This window comes from Mustelus asterias, unplaced genomic scaffold (genome assembly GCF_964213995.1).
Source record: "Mustelus asterias unplaced genomic scaffold, sMusAst1.hap1.1 HAP1_SCAFFOLD_42, whole genome shotgun sequence".
Classification (NCBI taxonomy): Eukaryota; Metazoa; Chordata; class Chondrichthyes; order Carcharhiniformes; family Triakidae; genus Mustelus; species Mustelus asterias.
This window is the reverse complement of record NW_027590119.1, coordinates 2191326-2217838: the sequence shown is the minus strand read 5'-3', so window position 1 is coordinate 2217838 and position 26513 is coordinate 2191326. Positions and strand designations below refer to the sequence as shown.

The 26513-nt window shown below is 42.1% G+C and overlaps 2 protein-coding genes and 1 non-coding gene across 3 annotated transcripts in view; 1 reads left to right on the top strand and 2 right to left on the bottom strand.

Annotated features, from left to right (window-relative positions):
- The window catches only part of LOC144482794 (uncharacterized), a 442920-nt gene that overhangs the window by 113817 nt on the left and 302590 nt on the right, over nucleotides 1–26513 (top strand). The gene's annotated exons all lie outside the window — the stretch shown is intronic.
- Nucleotides 1–26513, bottom strand: part of LOC144482732 (uncharacterized) — a 221626-nt gene that overhangs the window by 81225 nt on the left and 113888 nt on the right. The window lies entirely within an intron of this gene.
- Nucleotides 10264–10336, bottom strand: trnav-cac (transfer RNA valine (anticodon CAC)). Its single transcript has one exon. It is a non-coding gene; the product is annotated as a tRNA-Val (tRNA).

The window sequence follows — 26513 nt, the reverse complement described above, 5'->3', positions numbered from 1 at the left end:
CTGCATTGACACTTTCAGTGACCTGTGTACCTGTACACCCAGATCCCTTTGCCTATCAATAGTCCTAAGGGTTCTGCCATTTACTGTAAATTTCCTATCTGTACGAGACCTTCCAAAATGCATTACCTCACATTTGTCCGGAATTTCTATAGCGTCGTACTAACCAGCGTGATGTTTTCTCAAATAGACAGAAACATGAATTACGCAACTGTAACAAAGTCAAGGTTCATTCCAATGTAAGCAGAGACATTTAAACTGAGACAGGTTCTAGTGTAATGTAGTCTCACATGGACGCTATTAGAATATAGGGATATAATCTAGTATGATATAAAGTGTGGCAATGCAGAGTAAAGCAATAATTGAGAGAGGATAATGTGTAAAATGAACAGTGGTATGGTTTGGCGCATTAATAAAGGACACAGCAGCTAGCGCAATAAAACTCCACCTGTTCAATCGGTTCAAATGCTGTTGAATCTGATTCTGGGCATTGTATGATATAAACTGAGACAAAGCTGATGCAATAATTTCAAACTAAGGCTTCAGATTGATAAAAGATTTGACAGGGACATTAGAGCAATAAACGAGTCATGAAATAGAACAATAATTAGAGACAGGATATTATTCGGTATAAACAGGGAGGTGGACTGGTGCAGCAGTGATTGAGGTATCGTCGAGGTTTCTTTACACGTTGCAGATTCCAGCAATGTAATATCAAATGAGGCTTGGTGCGGTATAGTGACAACTGGGATTTTGCTGAGTAGAGAATCAATTGAGAATTATTGTCACGTAATCAGAAATATGATTTTGTGTCACATAAACTGGGTCTAGTTTAGGATGAATAAAGACTACATCGATTGCAGCAATAACTGAGACGTTCTGTTTCGCGTCGTGCCAAAGAGCACGGTTTCACTGCCATCTCCTGGACGTCCTTTGCTATTGCAGATGTTATGAAATGCTGATTTTCGTTGCTGTTTCTTATTCTTTCATGGGGTGTACACACAGCTGGCAAGGCCAGCATAATTTGGCAATCGCGAGTACTCTGAATTCATTGGTTTCCTAGATCATCACAGAAGTCATGTAAACGCCAAACACGTGTGGGCCTTAGACCATAAGACCATAAGACATAGGAGCGGAAGTAAGGCCATTCGGCCCATCGAGTCCACTCCACCATTCAATCATGGTTGATTTCAACTCCATTTACCCGCTCTCTCCCCATAGCCCTTAATTCCTCGAGAAATCAAGAATTTATCAATTTCTGTCTTGAAGACGCTCAACGTCTCGGCCTCCACAGCCCTCTGTGGCAATGAATTCCACAGACCCACCACTCTCTGGCTGAAGAAATTTCTCCTCATCTCTGTTCTAAAGTGACTCCCTTTTATTCTAAGGCTGTGCCCCCGCGTCCTAGTCTCCCCTGTTAATGGAAACAACTTCCCTACGTCCATCCTATCTAAGCCGTTCATTATCTTGTAAGTTTCTATCAGATCTCCCCTCAACCTCCTAAACTCCAATGAATATAATCCCACGATCCTCAGACGTTCATCGTATGTCAGGCCTACCATTCCTGGGATCATCCGTGTGAATCTCCGCTGGACCCGCTCCAGTGCCAGTATGTCCTTCCTGAGGTGTGGGGCCCAAAATTGCTCACAGTACTCCAAATGGGGCCTAACCAGTGCTTTATAAAGCCTCAGAAGTACATCCCTGCTTTTGTATTCCAAGCCTCTTGAGATAAATGACAACATTACATTTGCTTTCTTAATTACGGACTCAACCTGCAAGTTTACCTTTAGAGAATCCTGGACTAGGACTCCCAAGTCCCTTTGCACTTTAGCATTATGAATTTTGTCACCGTTTAGAAAATAGTCCATGCCTCTATTCTTTTTTCCAAAGTGTACGACCTCGCACTTGCCCACGTTGAATTTCATCAGCCACTTCTTGGACCACTCTCCTAAACTGTCTAAATCTTTCTGCAGCCTCCCCACCTCCTCAATACTACCTGCCCCTCCACCTATCTTTGTATCATCGGCAAACTTGGCCAGAATGCTCCCAGTCCCGTCATCTAGATCGTTAATATATAAAGAGAACAGCTGTGGCCCCAACACTGAACCCTGCGGGACACCACTTGTCACCGGTTGCCATTCTGAGAAAGAACCTTTTATCCCAACTCTCTGCCTTCTGTCTGACAGCCAATCGTCAATCCATGTTAGTACCTTGCCTCGAATACCATGGGCCCTTATTTTACTCAGCAGTCTCCCGTGAGGCACCTTGTCAAAGGCCTTTTGGAAGTCAAGATAGATAACATCCATTGGCTCTCCTTGGTCTAACCTATTTGTTATCTCTTCAAAGAACTCTAACAGGTTTGTCAGGCACGACCTCCCCTTACTAAATCCATGCTGACTTGTCTTAATCCGACCCTGCACTTCCAAGAATTTAGAAATCTCATCCTTAACGATGGATTCTAGAATTTTGCCAACAACTGAGGTTAGGCTAATTGGCCTATAATTTTCCATCTTTTTTCTTGTTCCCTTCTTGAACAGTGGGGTTACAACAGCGATTTTCCAATCCTCTGGGACTTTCCCTGACTCCAGTGACTTTTGAAAGATCATAACTAACGCCTCCACTATTTCTTCAGCTATCTCCTTTAGAACTCTAGGATGTAGCCCATCTGGGCCCGGAGATTTATCAATTTTCAGACCTTTTAGTTTCTCTAGCACTTTCTCCTTTGTGATGGCAACCATATTCAACTCTGCCCCCTGACTTTCCTGAATTGTTGGGATATTACTCATGTCTTCTACTGTGAAGACTGACGCAAAGTACTTATTAAGTTCCTCAGCTATTTCCTTGTCTCCCATCACTAGATTACCAGCGTCATTTTGGAGCGGCCCAATGTCTACTTTTGCCTCCCGTTTGTTTTTAATGTATTTAAAGAAACTTTTACTATCATTCCTAATGTTACTGGCTAGCCTACCTTCATATTTGATCCTCTCCTTCCTTATTTCTCTCTTTGTTATCCTCTGTTTGTTTTTATAGCCTTCCCAATCTTCTGACTTCCCACTACTCTTTGCCACATTATAGGCTCTCTCTTTTGCCTTGATGCATTCCCTGACTTCCTTTGTCAGCCATGGCTGCCTAATCCCCCCTCTGATAACCTTTCTTTTGTTTGGGATGAACCTCTGCACTGTGTCCTCAATTACTCCCAGAAACTCCTGCCATTGCTGTTCTACTGTCTTTCCCATTAGGCTCTGCTTCCAGTCGATTTTTGTCAGTTCCTCCCTCATAGCCTTGAGTCAGCTATGGGCCAAACTGGGAAATGATGGATGGTTTCCTTTTCTGCTGGGCATTAGAGGATCTGCTATATTACTTGTATTGGCTGCAATTACGGAACGAGGTTTAAATTCAAAATTGCAATTGCATTTTAAAACCCACGTTCTTTTGCAGTTAGATTTGAACATATACCTTGAGCAAACTGCCTCCCCTCAGAAATCCTCTCCCAGTGATATTACCACTTTGCCACTGACTTCATTTTCCACACTGATAGACTATTTACAGGAGAGAAGCAGGCCATTTTGAAGCATCATGTATGTGCTGGTCCTCTAAAGGAGCAATTCATCCAATAACACTCTATAGCCCACAGTCCAGCATTTTTTTCAATTCCAGACAATAATCCAATCCCATTTTGAAACCATCAATTGGCGCTCCCTGAACCGTACTCTGAAACAGCAGATTGCAGGTCTGAATCAGTCACTGTCCGAAAATGTTTTTCGTTATGACTCCATGCTTCTTTCACCAATTAACTTCAACCCGCGCCCTCTGTTACAAAATCCATCTGCTATTGAACAATTACTCTCTATCTACTCTGTCAAGACCCCTCAGGATTTTGAAGGCCTCAATGGGATCACATCAGCAACTTCCTGTCAAGGAAATCAGTCTGAACCTCACCAATATATTTTCGGAACTGAAGTTTCTGATCTCTGGAACTAATCTCGTATTTTCCCTCTGCATCCAGCCTATTAGCTTTACATTTCTCCTTACGTTTGGTGCCCAGAATTTGACGCAATTTTTCAGTTGACTATTTTCCAGTGCTTTTTACAAATTTAGCATAACTTCCTTGCTTCTGTATTCTTTTCCCCAACAAAGACTGTTAACTATTTTCTTTTCCGCTCTTTCAAACTATCTTCCACCATGAATGATCTATGCACATATTCACTCAGGTCCCTCGGCGTCTTACCGCCACATTCATAGCGTTTTCATCATTTCCCTTTGTCACTTCGCATTCTGCTTAACAAAACTAATCATGTAACTTTACATGCAATCAATTAAATCTCCCAATTGCAGGACAATTCCACAAATTAGTTTTTTTTTCGTTCTGAAGTTCTGCTCGGTCTTCTGATGGTTGGCAATGTTTCCATGTTTTGCATTATACACAGATTTTGAAAGTCTGACCTCCATACCAAGCTCTCGGCCATTACTATGCCGGGAAGATCAAGAGTCATATAACCTGTTCCTGGCACCTTCACTGCAAACTTTGTTCCAGTCCGAAAAACAGCTAGGAGTTGTTTCCTGGCACTCAGCCAATTTCCTATCCGTGTTGCTCCTATCCATTTTATTCTCTGATCTCCACATTTACTCACAAGCTGTGATGTAGCACCATATCACATGACCTTTGGACGCCCATTAAGAGAAATACCCTCACAAACCATCTCTGTTGTTCAGCATTAAACTCAAGCAAGTTGACGAAAAACGATTTGATCTGAACAAATACATTCTGGCTGAATTTGTCAAAAAGCATTAAAGTGGGATGATTTCTGCAGTGATGAAGGCAGTGAAGATATGGATGTTATATCTGCTGGCGACACAAGGATAGATCGTAAAATTGGGCATTGGCGAGGGCATTGGATATATATCAAATATTGTGCACACTACTTGTCTCCTTATCTTAAGAAATATGTTAATGCATGAGAAAAAGTTCAGAGGAGTTTTACGAAACCATCACCAGCTCTGAGCGGGTGATCTGATGAGGAAAGGATGTTGACGTCAGGTTTGTATCCACGGGAGTTCAGAAGAGTAAGAGGCAAATTGACTGAAAGCTTTAAAACGCGAAGGGGTGCCAACAGTGTGGATGTTGAGCGGATGATTCCTCTTGTCCAATGTTGTAGCTGCACTGGATATGTCTCTGAGTGTACATTTGTGGGCTCTTGGTATTCCGTCTGTTTCCAATGCTGTTGTACTGTCCACGGAGGGCGCTCTCTGATCGCTTACCGAAAATCATGGCATCTTTTTGCAGAAAGTGAATATTTGCCGATATGCAAATGGGCGGAGAAAATAAATCCCATCCCATCACATTGTATCTTCCCGGTTCTTTTGATTCAACCTTTAACTTCAATACATTTATTTAACACAAATGTCCTCATTCTGAATTGAATATCTCTGAAATAGACAACATTGAATTGCAAGCATGGCGAATCAACAAAAGAGCGCGAGTCACTGGGAAATACACATCCCATGGTACTTTTTGAAATTGACCAAAGTCAGCTTTCAAACAAAAGCAAATATCTTTCAAGGGAAGAGATTTAAGAATGATCTGTTAGTTATACGTGATCCTTCTTTATTCGGTGTGTGAAACATTCTGGCGCTTAAATATCTTTCATCGACAGGAGGCCCAGCAGTTCCGCACTGATTCTCGATTTCCTCATCTGTCTGAGTGCTTTTTCCTTTTTCTTTATTCGGAAGAACGATTTTAAAAATAAGCTTCGAAGCAATGTGTGCCATTTCCTCTAGTTCAGTTACAGTTTCACTTGTGTCTGTCTTTATGAGCCCGCATTACTGGTAGACATGTTTCAGATGGTGATTAAATCTGTTAGTCTGCACCGGTAAACGCACTAAATTTTGTTGCGGACTGAACGAGTTGCGAATATATGTACAAACAGTACAAACATTTATTTCCTGCCATTGCATCCTAAATAACAGCATTTCTGATTTTCCGAAAAGCATTTGAGTTGATGTAACATCGAGATTCACATAATGTTGAGCAATGATGGTGGCACAGTGGGACGGTACAGTGACACATTGGTTAGCACTGCGGCCTCACAGACACCTGGGTTCGATTCACGGCTTGGGTCACTGTCTGTGTTGAGTTTGCACGTTCTCCCCGTGTTCCCCGGGTCCTGGTTTCCTCCCACAGTCCAAAGATGTGCAGGTGAGGTGGATAGACCATGCTAAATTGCCCCTTAGTGCCAGGGGGGCGAGGTAGGTAAATACATGGGGTCATGGAGTTAGGGCCTGGGTGGGATTGTGTTCGGTGCCGTCTCGATGGGCCGAATGGCCTCCCTCTTCACTGCATGATTCTAGGAAGTTAAACCATGCAGGCTTCGCACTCCCTGAATAAGAATGGTCCAAAAGTGCTTCTGCCGGGTTTTGATCCGGGAATCTTTCACGTGTGAAGCGAACGTGATAACCATGACATTACATGAACAGCTGACCGCATATTTTAGTTAATTGGCCTGCCTGCAATGTCCAACTGCGCTGCGCTGCTGCAGATTCCAATGGTTAGACTGAGAGCCCATGTCACTGAATTCAAGAAGAAAACCGGTATTTTCAACCTGATTTCTCAACTTATCTTGAACATCAAAATTTCAAAGCTTTCGTTTGGCAAATATCTAAGTGAGCACTGATTCTGCCCATTCATTAATGCATCATTTTCATCTTCCTTCGAATAATCTCAACAAATTGTAATCAGTAATAAAAGTAAATTACTGCGGATGCTGGAATCGGAAACCAAAAGAGAAAATGCTGGAAAATCTCGCAATGTCTGACAGCTCCTGTTAGGAGAGAAAAGGGCTGAGCTTTCGAGTCCAGATGACATTTTGTGAAAGCTCATTGAGCAATTGTACTCAGTATTTGTTTTATTATTCAATATTTAGTATCAATGCATTATTTAACTCATATGTCTTCATTATGAATTGAATATCTCTGGAATTGAATATCACTGAATTGCAAACATTACTGACTAACAGAACGAATCGAATCACCGGGTAATACAGATCGCAATTTTGAGATTGACCATAACCAGCTTTTAAACAAAGTCAACTATGTTTACATGGAAGTGAGTCAAGAACTAACTGCTCGTGACACTTGAGCCTTTTTTATTATGGGCGTGAAATATTCAGGCGCATAAATTCCGGCCATTTATAGGAAAGTCCAGTAGATCTGCACTGAGTCCCGATTCCTTCATCAGTCTGAGTGTTTTTTTCCTATTTCTTTGTTGTGAAGAACGATTTTAAAAAAGAATCGTCTGGGAAATGAACGCCATTTCTGATAGATCACTTACAATATCACTTGTGTCAGTCTTCTGGAGCAGACACTACTATTAGATATGTTTCAGACGGTGATTAACCATGTTAGTCTGCACCCATATACCCATTAAATTCTGTTGTAGACTGAACGAGTTGCGAATATGTGCTCGGTGTCAAAATCGAAACGTTACTTTCCTGTCAGTGCATCAAAAAAAATCAGCATTTCTTATTTTACAGAAAACATTGGAGGCCGATGTCAGAGCAACAATAATATGCCTGTAATATTGAGGTTCAGATAATGTTGAGGAACGAACTGAAATCATGCAATTTTCCTTCACTCGACATGAGAAAGCTTAATGAATGTTTCTGCTTCGTTTCACCAGGATCTTTCCGCGTGTCAGACGAACATAATAACCACTGCACGACAGAAACATCTGGACGCAAGCTGCAGCAAATCGGCCTGTCCGCAATGTTCAACTGCTGCAGGTTCCAATGGTTAGACTGAGAGCCTATGCTTCTTAATTCAGGAAGATAACTGTTGCTTTCAATCTGATTGCTCAACTTATCTTGAACATCAAAGTTTATAAGCGTTCTTCTGGCAAATATCTAAGGGAACAATGATTTCTAGCCTTTCATTATTGCATCATTCTATTGCTATACGATAAATGGCAGAACCATAAAGGGCCTTTCATTAATGCATCATTAATGCATCATTCATAGCTATACGATAAATGGCAGAACCATAAAGGGTGTAGATACGCAGAGGGACCTGGGTGTGCAAGTCCACAGATCCTTGAAGGTGACGTCAAGGTGGAGAAGGTGGTGAAGAAGGCATATGGCATGCTTGCCTTTATAGGACGGGGCATAGAGTATAAAAGTTGGGGTCTGATGTTGCAGTTGTATAGAACGTTGGTTCGGCCGCATTTGGAATACTGCGTCCAGTTCTGGTCGCCACACTCCCAGAAGGACGTGGAGGCTTTGGAGAGAGTACAGAGGAGGTTGACCTGGATGTTGTCTGGTATGGAGGGGCTTAGTTATGAGGAGAGATTGTGTAAACTGGGGTTGTTCTCCCTGGAAAGACGGAGGATGAGGAGAGACTTAATAGAGGTGTATAAAATTATGAAAGGCATAGATAGGATGAACGGTGGGAAGCTTTTCCCCAGGTCGGTGGTGACGTTCACGAGGGGTCATGGGTTCAAGGTGAACGGGGGGAGGTTTAACACAGATATCAGAAGGACATATTTTACACAGAGGGTGGTGGGGGCCTGGAATGCGCTGCCAGGCAAGGTGGTGGAGGCGGACACACTGGGAACGTTTAAGACTTATCTAGATAGCCACATGAACGGAGTGGGAATGGAGGGATACAAAAGAATGGTCTAGTTTGGACCAGGGAGCAGCACGGGCTTGGGCTAGTTCCTGTGCTGTATTGTTCTTTGTTCTTTATTCTCATCTTCCTTCGAATAATCTCAACCAATTGTACTCAGCAATAAAAGCAAATTACTGCGGATACTGGAATCGGAAACCAAACGAAAAAATGCTGGAAAATCTCACAACGTCTGACAGCTCCTGTAAGAAGAGAAAGGAGCTGACGTTTCGAGTCCAGATGACACTTCAACAACGTTCATTGTACAATTGTACTCAGCATTTGTTTCAATATTTAGTCTCAATGCATTATTTAACACATATGTCTTCATTATGAATTGAATATCTCTGAAATTGAATATCATAGAATTGTAAATATAACTGACCAAAAGGAATCGAGTCACCGGGGAATACAGATCACAATTATGAGATTGACCATAGCGAACTACATTTAAACAAAGTGAACTACATTTAAATAGACGAGATTGAAGAATTATTGACACTTGAGTCTTTTCTTTTTTGAGTGTGAAACATTCAGGCGCATAAATTCCGGCCATTTAAATGAAAGTTCAGTAGATCCGCACTGAGTCTCGATTTCCTCATTTGTCTGAGTGTTTTTTTTCCCATTTCTTTGTTTTGAAGAACGATTTAAAAAAAGATTCTTCTGGGAAATGTGCGCCATTTCCTACACTTCACTTACCGTATCACTTGTGTCAGTCCCCTGGAGCACATACTACTATTCGAAAAGTTCCAGATGGTGATTAGCTACGTTAATCTGCACCTATAAACTCTTTAAATTCTGTTGTAGACTGAACGTGATGCGAATATGCGCACAGTGTCAAAATCGAAAGGTTTCTTTCCTGTCAGTTCGTCAAAAAGCTATCAACATTCTTATTTTACAGAAATCATTTGAGGCCGAGGTCAGAGCAAAGATCATATGGCTGCAATATCAAGATGCGGATAATGTTCAGCAACGAAGATCTAATACAGATAGGAAATATACAGTAAATGGCAGAACCCTTAAGAATATTGATAGGCAAAGGGATCTGGGTGTACAGGTATACAGGTCACTGAAAGTGGCAATGCAGGTGGAGAAGGTAGTCAAGAAGGCATACCCATGCTTGCCTTCATCGGCCGGGGCATTGAGTTTAAAAATTGGCAAGTCATGTTGCAACTTTATAGAACCTTAGTTAGGCCGCACTTGGAATATAATATTTAAATTTGGTCGCCACACTACCAGAAGGATGTGGAGGCTTTGGAGAGGGCAAAGAAAAGATTTACCAGGATGTTGCCCTCTTTTTAGGTCAAACCAAACCAAGTAAACAAACTCAGATTAAATCAGGACAAAGTAAAAGGGGCAGCTCCCCAAAAAGGAGGGGAACAGCCCGAACAGAAATCAAAGTACAAAGGAAACTTAAAAACATCAAATTAAAATGTGATTATTGGGGTCAATAATGCACCCCAACCACTGCGGTGCCCAGCGGGCGCGGAAAGCGTCAACCTAGCATGGTCGGTGCATGCGTGGAGGGCTGGTTGCTGTGCTGTAATTTTCTTTGTCCTTTATATTGAAATCATACAGATTTCCTCACCCTAAATTAGAAAGCTTAATGAACGTTTCTGCCCGGTTTTGAACTGGGAACCTTTCGCGTGTGAGGTGAATGTGATAACCACTACACTACAGAAACAGGTGACAGCAATGATAGCAAATCCGCCTCTCTGCAATGTTCAACTGTGCTGTGTTGCTGCAGTTTCAAATGGTTCGACTGAGAGCCCATGTCCCTTGTTTCAGGAAGATAACCGTTACTGTCAATATGATTGTTCAACTTATCTTGAACTTCAAAATTTTAAAGCGATCGCCTGTCAAATATCTAAGGCAACAATGAATTCCACTCATTCATTAATGCATTATTTTCATCTTCCTTCGAATAATCTCAACCAATTGTGCTCATTAATGAAAGCAAATTACTGCAGATGATGGAATCTGAAACCAAAGGAGAAAATGCTGGAAAATCTCACAAGGTCTGGCAGCATCTGTAAGGAGAGAAAAGAGCTGACGTTTCGAATCCAGATGACATTTTGTCAAAGCTCATTTTACAATTGTACTCAGTATTTGTTTCAATATTTAATATCAATACATTGTTTAACACATATGACTTCATTATGAATTGAATATCTCGGAAATTGAATATCACTGAATTGCAAACATAACTGGCCAACGAAAAGAGTCGAGTCACCGGGTAATACAGATCCCATGGTGTTTGTTTGAGATTGGCCATCATCAGCTTTTAAACAAAGTCAACTATAATTAAATGGAAGAGATTGAAGAATTATCGGTGAGGTATACTTGAGCCTTTTTTATTATAAGTGTGAAACATTCAGGCGTATAAATTCCGGCCACCTATAGGAAAGTCTAGTTGATCCGCACTGAGTCTCCATTTCTTCATCTGTCTGTGTGTTTTTTCCGATTTCCATGTTATGAAGAACAATTTTTAAAAAAAGATTCTTCTGGGAAATGTGTGCCATTTCCTCTAGTTCACTTCGAGTATCACTTGTGTCTGTCTTGTTGAGCACACACTCCTATTAGACATGTTTCAGATGGTGATTCGCTATTTTAGTTTGCACCTATGAACCCATTAAATTCTGTTGTCCACTGAACAAGATGATACTATGTGCACGTTGTCAAAATAGAGACGTTTCTTTCCTGTCAGTGCGTCGAAAAAATCAGCATTTCTTATTCGCAGAAACCATTTGAGTTTGAGGTCAGAGCAAAGATAATATTGTTGTAATGTCGAGATTCGGATAATGTTCAGCAACGAGCTGAAATCATACAGGATTTCCCTCATCTTCCATGAGAAAGCTTAACGAATGCTGCTTCCCTGTTTCGGACCAGGAACTTTTTGTGTTTTAGGCGAACGGGATAACCACTCCACTGCAGAAACAAGTGATAGGATTGGGGCCTCAATGGGCCTGACTACAATGTTTAACTCCACTATGTTGCTGCAGGTTTGAGTGGTATGATTGCGGGCCCATATCACTTAATACAAGAGCACATCCCTGACTTTCAACCTGATATCTCAACTTATCTTGTTCTTCAAAATTAAAAAGAGTTCATCCGGCAAATATCTAAGGAAGCACTGATTTGTGCTCAATTATTAATGCTTCATTCTTATCTTCCTGCGAATAATTTCAACCAATTATACACAGTATTTGTTTCATACAATCATAGAATCAGTGCGGAAAAGGTATTCGATCGAACGAATCAGCAGCGACGCCAGGACATCATAACCAGGCCATTTCCCTCGTTTCCCCCGCAACGCTACTCCTTTCCCATGGCTAATCAATCTAACCAAGGGGCAATTTAGCATACCCAACCCACCTTGGATCTTCATTCAATTTTTAATATCAATACAGTTATTCAATATGTATGTCCAAATTCTGAATTTAATATCTCTGGAATATACAATCGGTCTGACTGCATTGTTCAAGTCCGCTCTATTGCTGCAGATTCGAATGGTTGGAATGGGAGTCCATGTACCTTAGTGCAAGAAGATAACCGTTACTTTCAACGTGATGTCTCAACTTGTCTCGAATTTCAAAATTTAAAAGCGTTCATCGGACAAATATGTAAGGGAGCAATGATTTCCGCTCAATCGCTGATGCATCATTCTTATATACGATCGATTAACTTAATCAACATTTAATATCAATCCATTTATTTAACACAGATGTCTTCATTGCGGATTGAATATGTCTGAAATATACAGCATTGAATTGCAAACATTATTGACCAACAAAATAAATCGAGTCACGGGTAATACACATCCCATGGTGCTTTTTTGAGTTTGACCATGATCAGCTTTTAAACCAAATCAAATATCTTTAAAGGGAAGAGATTCAAGAATGATCTGTTAGTTATACTTGATCCCTCTTTATTCTGTGTGACAAACATTCTGGCGCCTAAATCTCGTTCATCTATAGGAGATCCAGAAGGTCCGCTTTGATTCTCGATTTCCTCTTCTGTCTGAGAGGTTTTTCCTATTTCGTTATTATGAAGAACAATTTTAAAAAGATGCTTCGGGAAAATGTGCTCCATTTCCTCTCGTTCAGTTACAGTATCACTTATATCTGTATTTTTGAGCACACAATACTATTAGACATGTTTCAGTTGGTGATGAATTATGTTAGTCTGCATTTATAAACCTATTAAATTCTGGTGTGGACTGAAAATATTGCTAATATGTGCACGGTTTTAAAATAGGAACATCTATTTCCTCTCATCGCGTCATGAAAATACAAGATTTCTGATTTTGCTGAAAGCTTTTGAGGCAGAGGTGAGCGCAAATATAACATGGCTGTAACATCGAGTTTTGGATAATGTTCAGCTACAATCTGAAATTATACAGACTTCCCTCGACCTTAATGAACAAATTTCATTCATGCTTCTGCTCGATTTCGAACGTGGGCCCTTGCGTGCGTGAGGCAAATGCAATCAGCACTACACCGCGGAAACTGTTGGCTGCTCCGTAGCCCAATGGCGCTGTCTTGAAATGTTGCAACATTCATTGGGAATGCTGTAGACACATTAATCTAAGAATGATTGAAAATGGTTGACAATGGCACAGAACGACGAGAGGCCCATCAATCCATCAGATCTATGCGAATTATTTTATGAGGAGCTAAACAATTGATATGACGTTGCGGGATTGGTGGGTCGATGGGCCTGTTCCTGTGCTGAACTGTTCTTTGTTCCAATTTCAATTTCCTCCTCTTATTCCATGAAGCTGATTTTTCTCCCTCTTAAGTCATTGCAAAATCCCCATTTGAAGAAGGAGTTTCTGCAGAATCCATGTACAATTTGCTTTAACAACCTTTCCCTTACCCAGTGGCAGTAAATATTGGATTTAGCTTCCCGATATAGTTTTCAATATAAACATATATTTATTTATGCAATTGATTTCATATCGATTTTACAAAACGAATTTAAATCTGATGAAGCATCTCCTCATTATTTCTGAATTACATCTAATATAACATTTACACCACAACCTTCCACAGAGTGTGGAATATAACCGACGAGAATAAATCACCTACACCTGAAGCAGTCTTCTTGTGTTGTCCTCCTGTGTCCCGAACATCCAATCCGAGAACCTCGAGAATGGATGGGGAATCTGTCTTACTCATACGGACTTCACATACGGCAATACAGTGGCACAGTGGTTAGCACTGCTGTTTCACAAAGCTAGGGACCTGGGTTCAATTAAAATTCCTCCTTAGTGTACACAAACAGGCGGCGGTATCTGGCGAAGAAGGGATTTTCACAGTAACTTGCAGTATTAATGTAAGCATGGTTGTGACACGAGTAAATAAATTTTGGACACGGACACATCAGGATATGTTTGGCGGTAAAAATAAATACATCCATTATTGCTTATTCTGCAAAAGGGTCCACATCGAGTCGTCAATCAATGATCACCATTGATGAGAAATAGATTTCCGGCTGCTCCTGTTGTTAAAATGTCGTGTTCCATCGCAATGAATATCTAACACGATATTGCCGCACTTACACCACACCAGGGAATTCCAGTTCAGGAAGTTTACTCTGGAGCTAGCACGCTTTTAACGTTGCCAATGAGTTCATTTCTATTTTGTGTGTCAATGGCTGTGCTAATGTGCTTGGTTATCTTTCTTAGTGATTGTCCGTGTGTCTAGTGGAACAAGCTGCCAGAGGGAGTAGTAGAGGCGGGTACAATTTTATATTTTAAAAAGCATTTAGACAGTTACATGGGCACGATGGGTAGGGAGGGATATGGGCCAAATGCAGGCAATTGGTATTATCTTAGTGGTTCAAAAAAAGGGCGGCATGGACAAGTTGGCCGAAGGGCCTGTTTCCATGCTGTAAACCTCTATGACTCTATGTTTGACTCAATCGGTTTGGGAATCTATCCCTTCGTTTACTTGTCTCTGTGTTGATTCTGTGCAGTATCCGAGGCTTCCAGTGAACACGGAGGTGGAAGTATTCATGCATTATCATGGTTAGCAACGCAAACTAATAGTTGTCAGAAATCTGCAGAATAATTCTGGAGTTATAAAGAGGGACGTTAGAATTGATGTCACTGCCTGGGCATATATCTATATGGTTATATATCCTTATTCGTGTTGGTCTTTCCACGTGACCGTGTGTGTATCTGTTCTCCCATGTCTGCTGGGATACCTCGGGTGCTGTGGTTTCCTCCAACAGACCAAAGATGTGCGGATTAGGTGGATTGGCCATGCTAAATTGACCCCTAGTGTCAGGGAGATTGTGTGTGCGGTTACGGGAATAGGGCCTCGGTGGAATTGTGGTCGGTACAGATTCGCTGGGCCGAATGGTCTCCTTCTGTACTGTAGGGGTTCTATGATTCTATGGTCTCCAGATGTGTCAGTCTTTGCAGGTTGCCGTGTGTGTACCTGTTCCCAATATGCGGCTGTGCTGTCCACGGGAGGGCGGTCTCTGATCACTTATGAAAGATCACGATCCCCTTCGAAAGGAGGCGTCTGTTTGAAGATGTAAAAATGGGCGGAGAGATGGAGTCACCTTCGATCTCATAACATCCCCCTGACTGTTTCAACTTCTCCAATTACAGATCTGATGCAGACAGTGATCAGTCGCTCTGTTCCTGGTGTTCAAACTCGAACCATGGGGGTGAAACTCTGTCTCACTCTGGTTATTGTCCTGATTACAGGTCTGTCATTTTGAACTTCTGCGTGAAATCCGCCAGTCACCAGATTCATTCCCCATTTCCATCTCTAGGCGATTATTCCATTGTTGTTACTCCTTCTAACCCACTGTGCGTCTGTTGCCTATTTTCAGACATGAGTAACGGTGACTCAGTGTCCCAGTCAGAACCAGGAGTTGAAGCAGCAGAGAGTGAAGATTCAGAAATACCCGGCAGTTACTCGGTACCGAGTACAGCTATACAACATTACCTGTTCTGGTATCGCCAGTATACACACCGAGCTCCTCATTCACTGCTCAGAGCCGCTAATTTACCGATACGGCTCCAGGTTTTGAACACTTCAGCGGGAATCTCAACCTGAAACAAAGCACTTTTCACTTGCCCATGAAAGATTTGAAGGTGACAGACAGCGCCGTGTATTACTGTGCACTGAGAGTCACAGTGAATGAGGCTCCCGCGGGCCTCATCCAAAATCTGGCACAGGTCGATAATCAATGATTCATTGTCAGGACAACACATGGGGTTAAAAATCAGATAAAATTTACCCATAGTGAACGTGACAATACAGCCCCGTCTGAGCGTTTTCCCTCACTGAGGTTACTGATTGTCACTGTTGAGAAATTTGACATATTTTTACTCATATTACTATCAGATCAGTCCAATCGATCCCCGATTCCATTCACACAAACCCGCAGATCTCCCAGGTGAACAAGGTCATCAATCTGTACTTTAATTGTTCCAGAGCAGTTAACTGTGTGACAGACCACACCTTTCAAAAGTGATCAAATATCAAAGGCAGACTCAGAGTTGACACATGTTGAAGTTGCTGGGTTAAAATATTGACTGTAACGTGTGCACTTTATAAACAAAAGCCCCCAGCTGCAGACAGTCGAGGTAACAATATTGAGCGGATATTTCGCTGGAGCTTTAAGTCCACAAATGCTGATGCGGTGAGTTTTTTCAACAATTTCGTCTTTCACTGGAGGTGTCAGAACTGCTTTGGAGAAAGATAAATGAGTTATATTTTAATGCTTGCTTATGTGCAGTTTCTGTGCACTGTTTGAGAACAGATATCCACTCCATCTGACGAAGGAGCTGTGCTCCGAAAGCTTATGGTATTTGCTACCAAATAAACCTGTTGGACTTTAACCTGGTGTTGTGAGACTTCTTACTGTGCTTACCCCAGTCCAACGCCGGCATCTCCTCATCAGTTTCGTTGGTGCAGGGGTCTGATTCGCGCTTAGGGAATTTCAGTTGATGAGCATGCAAGGGGTCCCGGGTTCAAATCGTGGACGAGCCCTTTCGTTGTCTCCAAGTCAGATGTTGTGATTTGATTTATGATTGTCACATGTCTTAACATACAGTGAAAGTATTGTTTCTTGCGCGCAATACAGACAAGACATACGATTCATAGAGAAGGAAACGAGAGAGTGCAGAATGTACGATTATAGTCATAGCTAGAGTGTAGAGAAAGATCAACTTAATGCAAGGTAAGTCCATTCAAAGGTCTGACAGCAGCAGGGAAGAAGCTGTTTTTGAGTCGGTTGGTACGTGAACTCAGACTTTTGTATCTTTCTTCCGAAAGAAGAAGGTGGAAGAGAGAATGTCCGCGGTGTGTGGGGTCCTTAATTATGTTGATTGCTTTGCCGAGGCAGCAGGAAGCGTAGACAGACTCAATGGGTGAGAGGCTGGTTTGCGTGATGGATTGGACTACATTCACGACCTTTTCTAGTTCCTTGCGGCTTTGGGCAGAGCAGGAGCCATACCAAGCTATAATCCAACGAGAAAGAATGCTTTCTATGGCCCAACTGTAAAGGTTGGTGAGAGTAGTAGCTGACATGCCAAATTTCCTTCGTCTTCTGAGAAAGTAGAGGCGTTAATGGGCTTTCCTAACCATAGTGTCGGCGTGGGGGGACTAGGACAGGTTGTTGGTGATCTGGGCACCTACAAACTTGAAGCTCTCGACTCTTTCTCCCAAATACTAAATGAATACCTTGCCTCAGTATTCATCAAAAGAGAGGGACTTGATAGGTGAGGAGCCAAGGGTTGGCTGAGTAGATATTCAGGGTCATCTCGATATCGAAAAGGAGGAGGTGTTGGGCGTCTTAAAAAAACATTAAAGTAGGTAAGCCCCCAGGGCTTAATGGGATCTATCGCAGAAAACTGAGGGAGGCAAGGGCGGAATTTGCTGGGGCCTTGACAGTAATCTTTGTATCCTCACTGGCTACAGGTGAAGTTCCAGAGGACTGAAGGATAGTTCCAGAATGGCAGCAGCCCTTGTAAGAAGGGCAGCAGGGATAATCCAGGAAATTATTAGAAAATATTCTGAGGGACAGGGTTTATCACATTTGGAAACAAATGGACTTATTAGTGATAGACAGCGTGGTTTTGTGAAGGGGCGGTCATGCCTCACTAACGTCATTGCGATTTTCGAGGAACTGACTAAGATGGTAGAAGAGGGAAAGGCAGTGGATGTTATATACATGGACTTCAGTGAAGCCTTTGACAAGATAAGGAGGTTGAAGGGTGACCTGATCGAGGTTTACAATGTGATCCGTTCCCTGACGCTATTAGTTACAATATCAACTTAACGTTCGATATTTCTAAATTTCTGCAGATTTCACTGCTGCAGACGTGGTCCCACAAGCCGGTTACTGCGATGAATCCAGAGAATCCAGAGAACCCGTGCAGTGTAGAAGGAGGCCATTCGGCCTACCAAGTCAGCACCAACCACAATTTAAGGGGAATTCGTCATTTAAAGAAACTAGTTTAAAAGTAATTGATGAAAGTTTTTGAGTGGAACTTTTCTTAAAATAGTCAACTTTAAAAAAACAATCACCCAGGAAAAATTTCTTCATAGAAGCTGACTGTATTTGGTCAACATTTGTTTAAAGTTACTGAAAACACGTTTTGTTCATTGAAACTAACGTGGAGTTAATGAACTATTGTTGAAAAGTGCCCATGTGTCAGCCAGGAGTCGAATCTGGACACTTCTAATCCGTAGCTAAACGTGTTATTCATTGCGCCACTGACCCACACACTGCAAGATATAGCAATGTTTACATATTGGCCCGACCTTTCAAAATCGGGTGCAAACTTTCTCAAAACCTATTCGTTTAAGTGAGGAAAAGTTGCATAGATAGTATTTTCTTTACTCATTTACAGGCATCCCTAATTGCCCTTGAATTGAGTTAATCTGTCGTGTTAGAATTCGAACTCCGGTTCCCAAAACTTCATCGAATCATAGAAACTATACAGTGCAAAAGGAGGCCATTCGGCCCATGGAGTATGCACCGACCACAATCCACAATTCAGCTTGACGTTTGAAGGAGACTCGGTGACCATTAAGTTCAACTGCTGAGCAGTTGGTGCATATTACATTCAATTGTACCGCAAGGACCGAGAGAAAGCTCCCATTTTCTTGAACTACATTCTAATTATGGAGACATTTCCATTGCAGAGGACATGGGAGCCTGATTTTCTGCATCTATTGACCGGTCGAAAAACAATGGGAATTTCCCCATCCGTGAGCTGCGATTGTCTGGCCACGCGGTGTATTACTGCGGACTGACAGACTCAGAGACAGAAACCAGAGGGAGCCCCGCACCAAAACACTGCCTCAAAGTCACAGGGTGAACGGAGCAGAGAATGGTAATAACATTGAACTTCTTTAAATGCAGCATTATTCACTCTGTAGTGCCTCCATACATTTTCAGTTTTGCTGATATTCACTACAGGGGAGACGATGTCCTGGTGATATTATCGCTCGACGATTAATCCAAAAGCTCAGCTAGAGTGCGAAGACCCAATTCAGTAAAAATAAATCTACAATTTCTATAGGTATTTCAGGAATAAAAGAATGACTAGGGTAAGATTAGGGCCAGTCAAGGACAAGTAGTAGGAAGTTGTGCGTGGAGCCTGAAGAGATAGGAAAGGCGCTAACTTAATATTCTTCATCAGTATTCACGCAGGAAAAAGACAGTGTTGTCAAGGAGAATACTGAGATACAGGCTATTGGACTAGACGGGATTGAGGTTCATAAGGAGGAGGTGTTAGGAATTCTGGAAAGTGTGAAAATAGATAAGTCCCCTGGGCCGGATGGGATTTATCCCAGGATTCTCTGGGAGGCTCGGGAGGAGATTGCAGAGTCTTTGGTTTTGATCTTTATGTCGTCATTGTCTACAGGAATAGTGCCAGAAGAATGGAGGATAGCAAACGTTGTCCGCTTGTACAAGAAGGGGAGTAGAGACAACCTTGGTAATTATAGACCAGTGAGCCTTACTTCTGTTGTGGGCAAAGTTTTGGAAAGGATTATAAGAGATAGGATTTATAATCATCTAGAAAGGAATAATTTGATTAGAGATAGTCAACACGGTTTTCTGAAGGGTAGGTCGTGCCTCACAAACCTTATTGAGTTCTTTGAGAAGGTGACCAAAGAGGTGGATACGGGTAAAGCAGTTGATGTGGCGTATATGGATTTCAGTAAAGCGTTTGGTAAGGTTCCTCACGGTAAGCTATTGCAGAAGATACGGAGGCATGGGATTGAGGGTGATTTAGCGGTTAGGATCAGGAATTGGCTCGCTGTAAGAAGACAGAGGGTGGTGGTTGATAGGAAATGTTCACCTTGGAGTTCAGTTACTAGTGGTGTACCGCAAGGATTTGTTTTGGGGCCTCTGCTGTTTGTCATTTTTATTAATGACTTGGATGAAGGCTTGGAAGGATGGGTTAGTAAATTTGCGGATGACACTAAAGTCGATGGAGTTGTGGACAGTGCGGAAAGTTGTTGCAGGTTACAGAGGGACATAGATAAGCTGCAGTGCTGGGCTGAGAGGTGGCAAATTGAGTTCAATGCGGAAAAGTGTGAGGTGATTCACTTTGGAAGGAGTAACAGGATTACAGAGTACTGGGCTAATGGTAAGATACTTGGTAGTGTGGATGAACAGAGAGATCTCGGTATCCATGTGCATAGATCCCTTAAAGTTGGCACCCAGGTTGATAGTGTTATTAAGAAGGCGTACGGAGTGTTAGCTTTTATTGGTAGAGGGATTGAGTTTCGGAGCCAGGAGGTCATGTTGCAGCCGTATAAAACTCTGGTGCGGCCACACTTGGAGTATTGCATGCAGTTCTGGTCGCCGCATTATAGGAAGGATGTGGAAGCATTGGAAAGGGTGCAGAGGAGATTTACTCGGATGTTGCCTGGTATGGTGGAAAGGTCTTATGAGGAAAGGCTGAGGGACTTGAGGTTGTTTTCATTAGAGAGAAGACGGTTAAGAGGCATACAAGATGATCAGAGGATTAGATAGGGTGGATAGTGAGAGCCTTTTTCCTCGGATGGTGTTGGCTAGCACGCGGGGACATAGCTTTAAATTGAGGGGTGATAGATTTAGGACTGATGTCAGAGGTAGGTTCTTCACTCAGAGAGTAGTAAGGGCGTGGAGTGCCCTGCCTGCAGCAGTAGGGGACTCGCCAACATTAAGGGCATTTAAATGGTCATTGGATAAACATATGGATGATATTGGAATAGTGTAGGTTAGATGGGCTTTAGATTGGTTTCACTGGTCGGCGCAACATCGAGGACCAAAGGGCCTGTACTGCGCTGTAATGTTCTATGTTCTATGTACAATTAAGAATCTGGTTCACTAATGTAAATTCGGGAAGAAAAACTGCATTCCTTACCTGGTCTGGCCTACATGTGACACCAGAGCCACTGCAATGTGGTTGATTCTCAACTAGTGATGGACAATAAATGCTGGCCAACTAGTGGCACCCATGTCCCACACACAGAACAACATTTCACTGGAATCACGATTGAAACTGTCCTTATAATAAGGATAATGGACGTTTAAAAAATAAAATGGCAGAGCTATTTAGCCTTCCTTAGCTTCCGGGTCACAGAAAATAAGAAAATTAACGGGCTTTGTGGAATGTCAATTGTTGAGTATGTTCAATAATAGCTTTAAGGAGCAAAATCTCATCAAGGGCGATGCAGATAGCGCCAGAAAGTGGTGTTCAGGCTTATCAGTCCTGATCTAACTGAATGACGAAACAGAATCGAAGGGCAGAATGGCCTACTGCTGTTCCCATATTCCTACACCCCATTTTTCTACATTCTTCCCCAAGTCAATCGTTAAATCTGCAAGTTCTCTCTGTAAGGATAGTGATTGTCATCCAGCTCACGGTGCGTTTTTTTTACTGTCTGCTATCTCACCACCTTGGGTGTCACACAGCATCACTGGGGACAGAAGGGAGGGAGCTGAGAACATCCGGAAACAGGAAGCTGATTATTGAGGGCAAAGATTAGACTTGATGAAATCAAACACCCAGCTCCCCTTCTACAGAGCGCACAGCGACAATGTGGCTGGTCGGTGTGTGGGTAATGTGGGGACCATTCCTAACAGGTAATTATGTGAAAAATACATTGCACCGTTTCTCACATTTCCCAAGCTTGGTTCCAGACCGTCTCTTTCATGATTCGCCCGTCTGAACATTTTCTGTTTTGTTATTTTCAGATCTGAGTCATGGAGATTCTGTCACCCAGTCGCTCTCATCAGATGTTAAGGGAGAAGGCGAGATCGTGACCTTGACCTGTGACTATCAAACCACAGAGAGCGACTATAGGCTGTACTGGTACCGACAACTTCCAGACACGCAGCCCGTATTTATAGTGCGGAAAGATCCTGATGGTTATGAAGATAACGCAGATGTTTTTAAAAGTCGGTTCTATGTGGATCTCCAGGCCTCGAACAAATTCATGAGTTTAAATATATTGGACCTGAGCCAGACTGATGCTGCCGTTTATTACTGCGCGTTCAGACGCACAGTGATAGAAAGAAGGACCACTTTCGTGCAAAAACCTGCTTACAGTGGAGGAATGAGCCCGAGACGATTGAGGATTGCTTAATGGCAAGATGTTAACTGAGCTGTCAGCTTCTCAAACACACACACACAGAGGAAACCAAGTTAACCTCAGATGAAACCACCATCTAACTGTTTCCAGCAGCAGTGGAGAAAACAAACTGCAGAATCCAATCTGTCAGGCAGATCCAGCACAGAACCATACTCGACTCATTCTTCCAAAAGACAATCATGCCACTTTTGTGGTCTTGCTCCACCAGTCGGTGGTGCGCTGGAATCCAGTGAATGGAAATACATCAAGCTGCGATACAGTTAATGTCATGGTAATGGGAATATGCCCATTGTTTGCGACCGCAGTTTGGAATTAAAGACTTATTTTTAAATTGGGGACCGTTCGCAGAACATTGCAGGCGTTGAACCCAACCTCATTGCACTCAACAGCAAATTTCAAAGCTATCTGTGCAGAAAACAACTCGCATTCAGTTTCACAGGAGTCCTACAATCTATAGGTTACATCACAATAAGAATAATACAAATCAGGAAAGATTTGGCATTCACATAATTTGAGAATATAATGAATGCAGTGAATCTCCAGAAAGAAGGCAATTTAACAGTCACCGCCAACAGAGGGAGCCCATTCATCCCGTAATCCTGACCACTGCACCGATTCAATCAATAAATCGCCTGGCACTGGGCAATCAGGACTCTCATTATTCTCATCATAAGTCGCCAATTCAGAAAACCGCACTCGTCCTTATAATTTGCCTTACTTGTTAGGAGACCACGATATTTGTTTTGGACTCTGTTAAATTGGTCAACTTCCCTGATCTGTGCCACAAATTTAAATTTACTTAAATGAACCAGTGGTCTTATGCTGCACAATCACAGTTCAATTAAAATGATATTCCAGGATCAATCTTTCCCATATCAGATTGTACTTTATATTCTTGATTTTATACCTTCCTTGAATTTCTTCTGCCATCTTAATCATTGCTTCTCCCTTTGTCTATCTGCTTCTCTCACTGTATCTTCCCCTAACTCTCTCACTGACTTGTCATTGTGTTTCTGTCCATTTCACTCCCTATTATTCTGTGAATCCTATACCGCTAAGTCCATCTCTGCTTATATCAGGTGAACAATATCCATTTCCGACCAATGCAACAGCAGAGAGCACAAGTGACCTTCAATGGGTGCTGCTGACTTCATTTATCCGTTTCCTATTTACTGCTGCATCCTCATACTCTGATCATTATGAATTCACTGAATGAGACAAATAGAAAGACATCTATTGATTATCAGGCGCCAAGTATCTGGAGTATAGTGGTTGTTACGTTCGCCTCCCACACGGTTTGAACTAGGCAGAAACACTATTCGAAATTTTTTGCTAAGCTTGAGCAACGTCTGCATGTTTTCATTTCGTTGCGAAAGATGATCCGAATCGTGGTGTGGCATCCATATTATATTGGTGTCACCTCAGCCTCAAGTGCTTTAGGAAAATCAGAAATGCTGTATTTTAGAATGCAGTGGCAGGAAAGAATTGTTTGTATTGTTTGTACACATTCTCAACTCGTTCAGTCTACAACAGAAATTAATGGGTTTATAGATGCAGACTAACATCTAAATCTCCATAGAATCAAAGAGTCATAGAGAGCCTACCTCATGCTGTAGAGGTTTACAGCATGAAAACAGGCCCCTCGGCCCAACTTGTCCATGTCGCCCCTTTTTTAACTCCAAAGCAAGTCTCAATTGCCCGCGTTTGGCCCATATCCCTCAATACCCATCTTACCCATGTAACTGTCTGAGTGCTTTTTGAAAGACAAAATTGTTCCCTCCTCTTCTATTATCTCTACCAGCTTGTTCCAGACACTCACCACCCTCTGTGTGAAGAAAATACCCCTCTCGACCCTTTTGTATTTCTCCCCTCTCATTTGAAACCTATGCCCTCTAGTTTTAGACTCCCCTACTTGCCGGAAAATATATTGACTATCTCGCTGATCTATGCCCCTCAGTATTTTATAGACTGCTATAAAATCACCCCTCAGCCTCCTACGTTCCAGAGAAAAAATCCCAGTCTATCCAGCCTCTCCTTATAACTCAAACCATCAAGTCCCGGTAGCATCCTAGTAAATCTTTTCAGCACTATTTCTAGTTTAATAATATCCGTTCCATAATAGGGTAACCACAACTGTACACAGTATTCCAAGTGTGGCTTTACCAATGTCTTGTACAACTTCAACAAGACGTCTAAACTCCTGCATTCAATGTTCTGACCAAAGAAACTAAGCATGCCAAATACCTTCTTCACCACTCTGTCCAACTCTGACTCCACTTTCATGGAGCTATGAACATGTACCCCTTGATTTATTTGTGCTATAACTCTCCCCAACGCCCTACCATTAACTGAGTAAGTCGTGCCCTGGTTCGATCAACTAAAATGCATCAGCTGGCAAATATGTGAATTAAACCTCATCTGCCATTCATCAGCCCATTGACCCAATTGATCAAGATCAAGCTGAAACATGATCAAGATCATCTGAAACATGTCTAATTTTATTGCGTGCTCATAAAGACAGTCACAAGTGAAACTGTAACTGAACTGGAGGAAATGGCGCAAATTTCCCAGAAGCATCTTTTAAAATTGTTCTTCATAATAAAGAAATGGGAAAAAACACTCAGACAGATGAGGAAATCGAGAATCAGTGCGGACCTGCTGAACATCCTACAGATGAACGAGCCAGAATGCTTCACACACAATTAAAGAGCGATCGAGTATAACTAACAGATCATTCTGAAATCCCTTCCCTTTTAAGATGTTTGATTTCATTTAAAAACTGACTGTGGTCAATCTCAAATAAGCATCATTACTCAGTGACTCGAATTCATTTGTCAGTCGGTCATGTTTGCATTTCAGTGTTGCATATTTCAGAGTTATTCAGTTCAGAATGAGGACATAGTGTTAATTAAATTTATAGATAGTAAATGTTGAATAAAGTACAAATACTGAAAAGAGCTGTTTGAAATTATTCAACGGAAGAGGAGAATGATGTATTAATGATTGAGCACATTCTATGATTCTATGATTCTATGATTTACAGCAGAAATCATTGCTCCCTCAGACGTTCTCTGGATGAACGCTTTTAAATTTTGAAATTCTAGATAAGTTGAGGCATCACGTTGAAAGTAACGGCTGTTTTCTTGTATTGAGGTACATGGACTCTGAAAGACACATGAATTGCAGAATCACAACCGCGGTCAGTAACTGGATGTTTCTTTTTACTCAATAACGAGATGTGGGTGTAGCTGGTTGTGTCAGCAATATTACCCATCACTAATTGGTTCTTGAGAAGGTGGTGGTGAGCTGCCTTCTTGAACTGCTGCAGTCTATTGGTTTTGGCACATCCAAAGAGCTGTTGGGGGTGGGGGTTGGAGGGGGCGGGGGGGGGGGGGTTCGTTATTCCAGGACCTTGTCCCAGTGACAGTGAAGGAACAGCGATATATTTCCAAGTCAGTGTGGTGATTGGCTTGGAGGGGAACTTCCAGATGGTAGAGATCTTGGGTTTGGAAGTTGCTCTCAAAGATGCATTTGGTGAGTTCATGCGTCATCCAGACAAGTGGAGAATATTTCATCACACTCTTGGCTTGTGCCTTGTAAATGGTGGACAGGATTTAGGGACTCAGGAGGTGAATTCCTCACCGCAGGATTCCTAGCCTCTGACCTGCTCTTGTAGCCATTGCACGAACTGATAAAATGTGTGCTGAGCCACAATATGAGCATTTCTTTTTGTGCTCAGTGTGTAGTGGATTTTCAGCACTTTTATTCTTTTTTTTTCTGAATGCATCTTGAGGCATATGTAACAGCCAATGTCATACGCTTGTAAAATATTCTTATCAAGTAATATTCAGTAAGAGGTCTCACAACACCAGCTTAATGTCCAACAGATTTATTTGGAATCACTCACCTGATGAAGGTACAGCGCTCCGAAAGTTCGAAATTCCAAATAAACGTGATGGACTTAAATCTGATGTGAGATTTTGCCCACCCCAGTCCAACGCCCGGCATCTCCACCTCAAGTGATATTCGAAATTGGTCCAGTGAGGGGAGTGGTTAGTAGTTGGGCAGTGTTATTTTCTTTAATTGCAACACGGCAGATTAACTCAGCAACTCAATTCAAGGGCAATTAGGAATGACTGTAAATGAATAAAGAAAATCACAATGATGGAGCCTATCGTCACAAGTAAACAAATAATTTTGACAAAGCTTCTGCCCTATTCTGAAGCGTCGACCCAATAT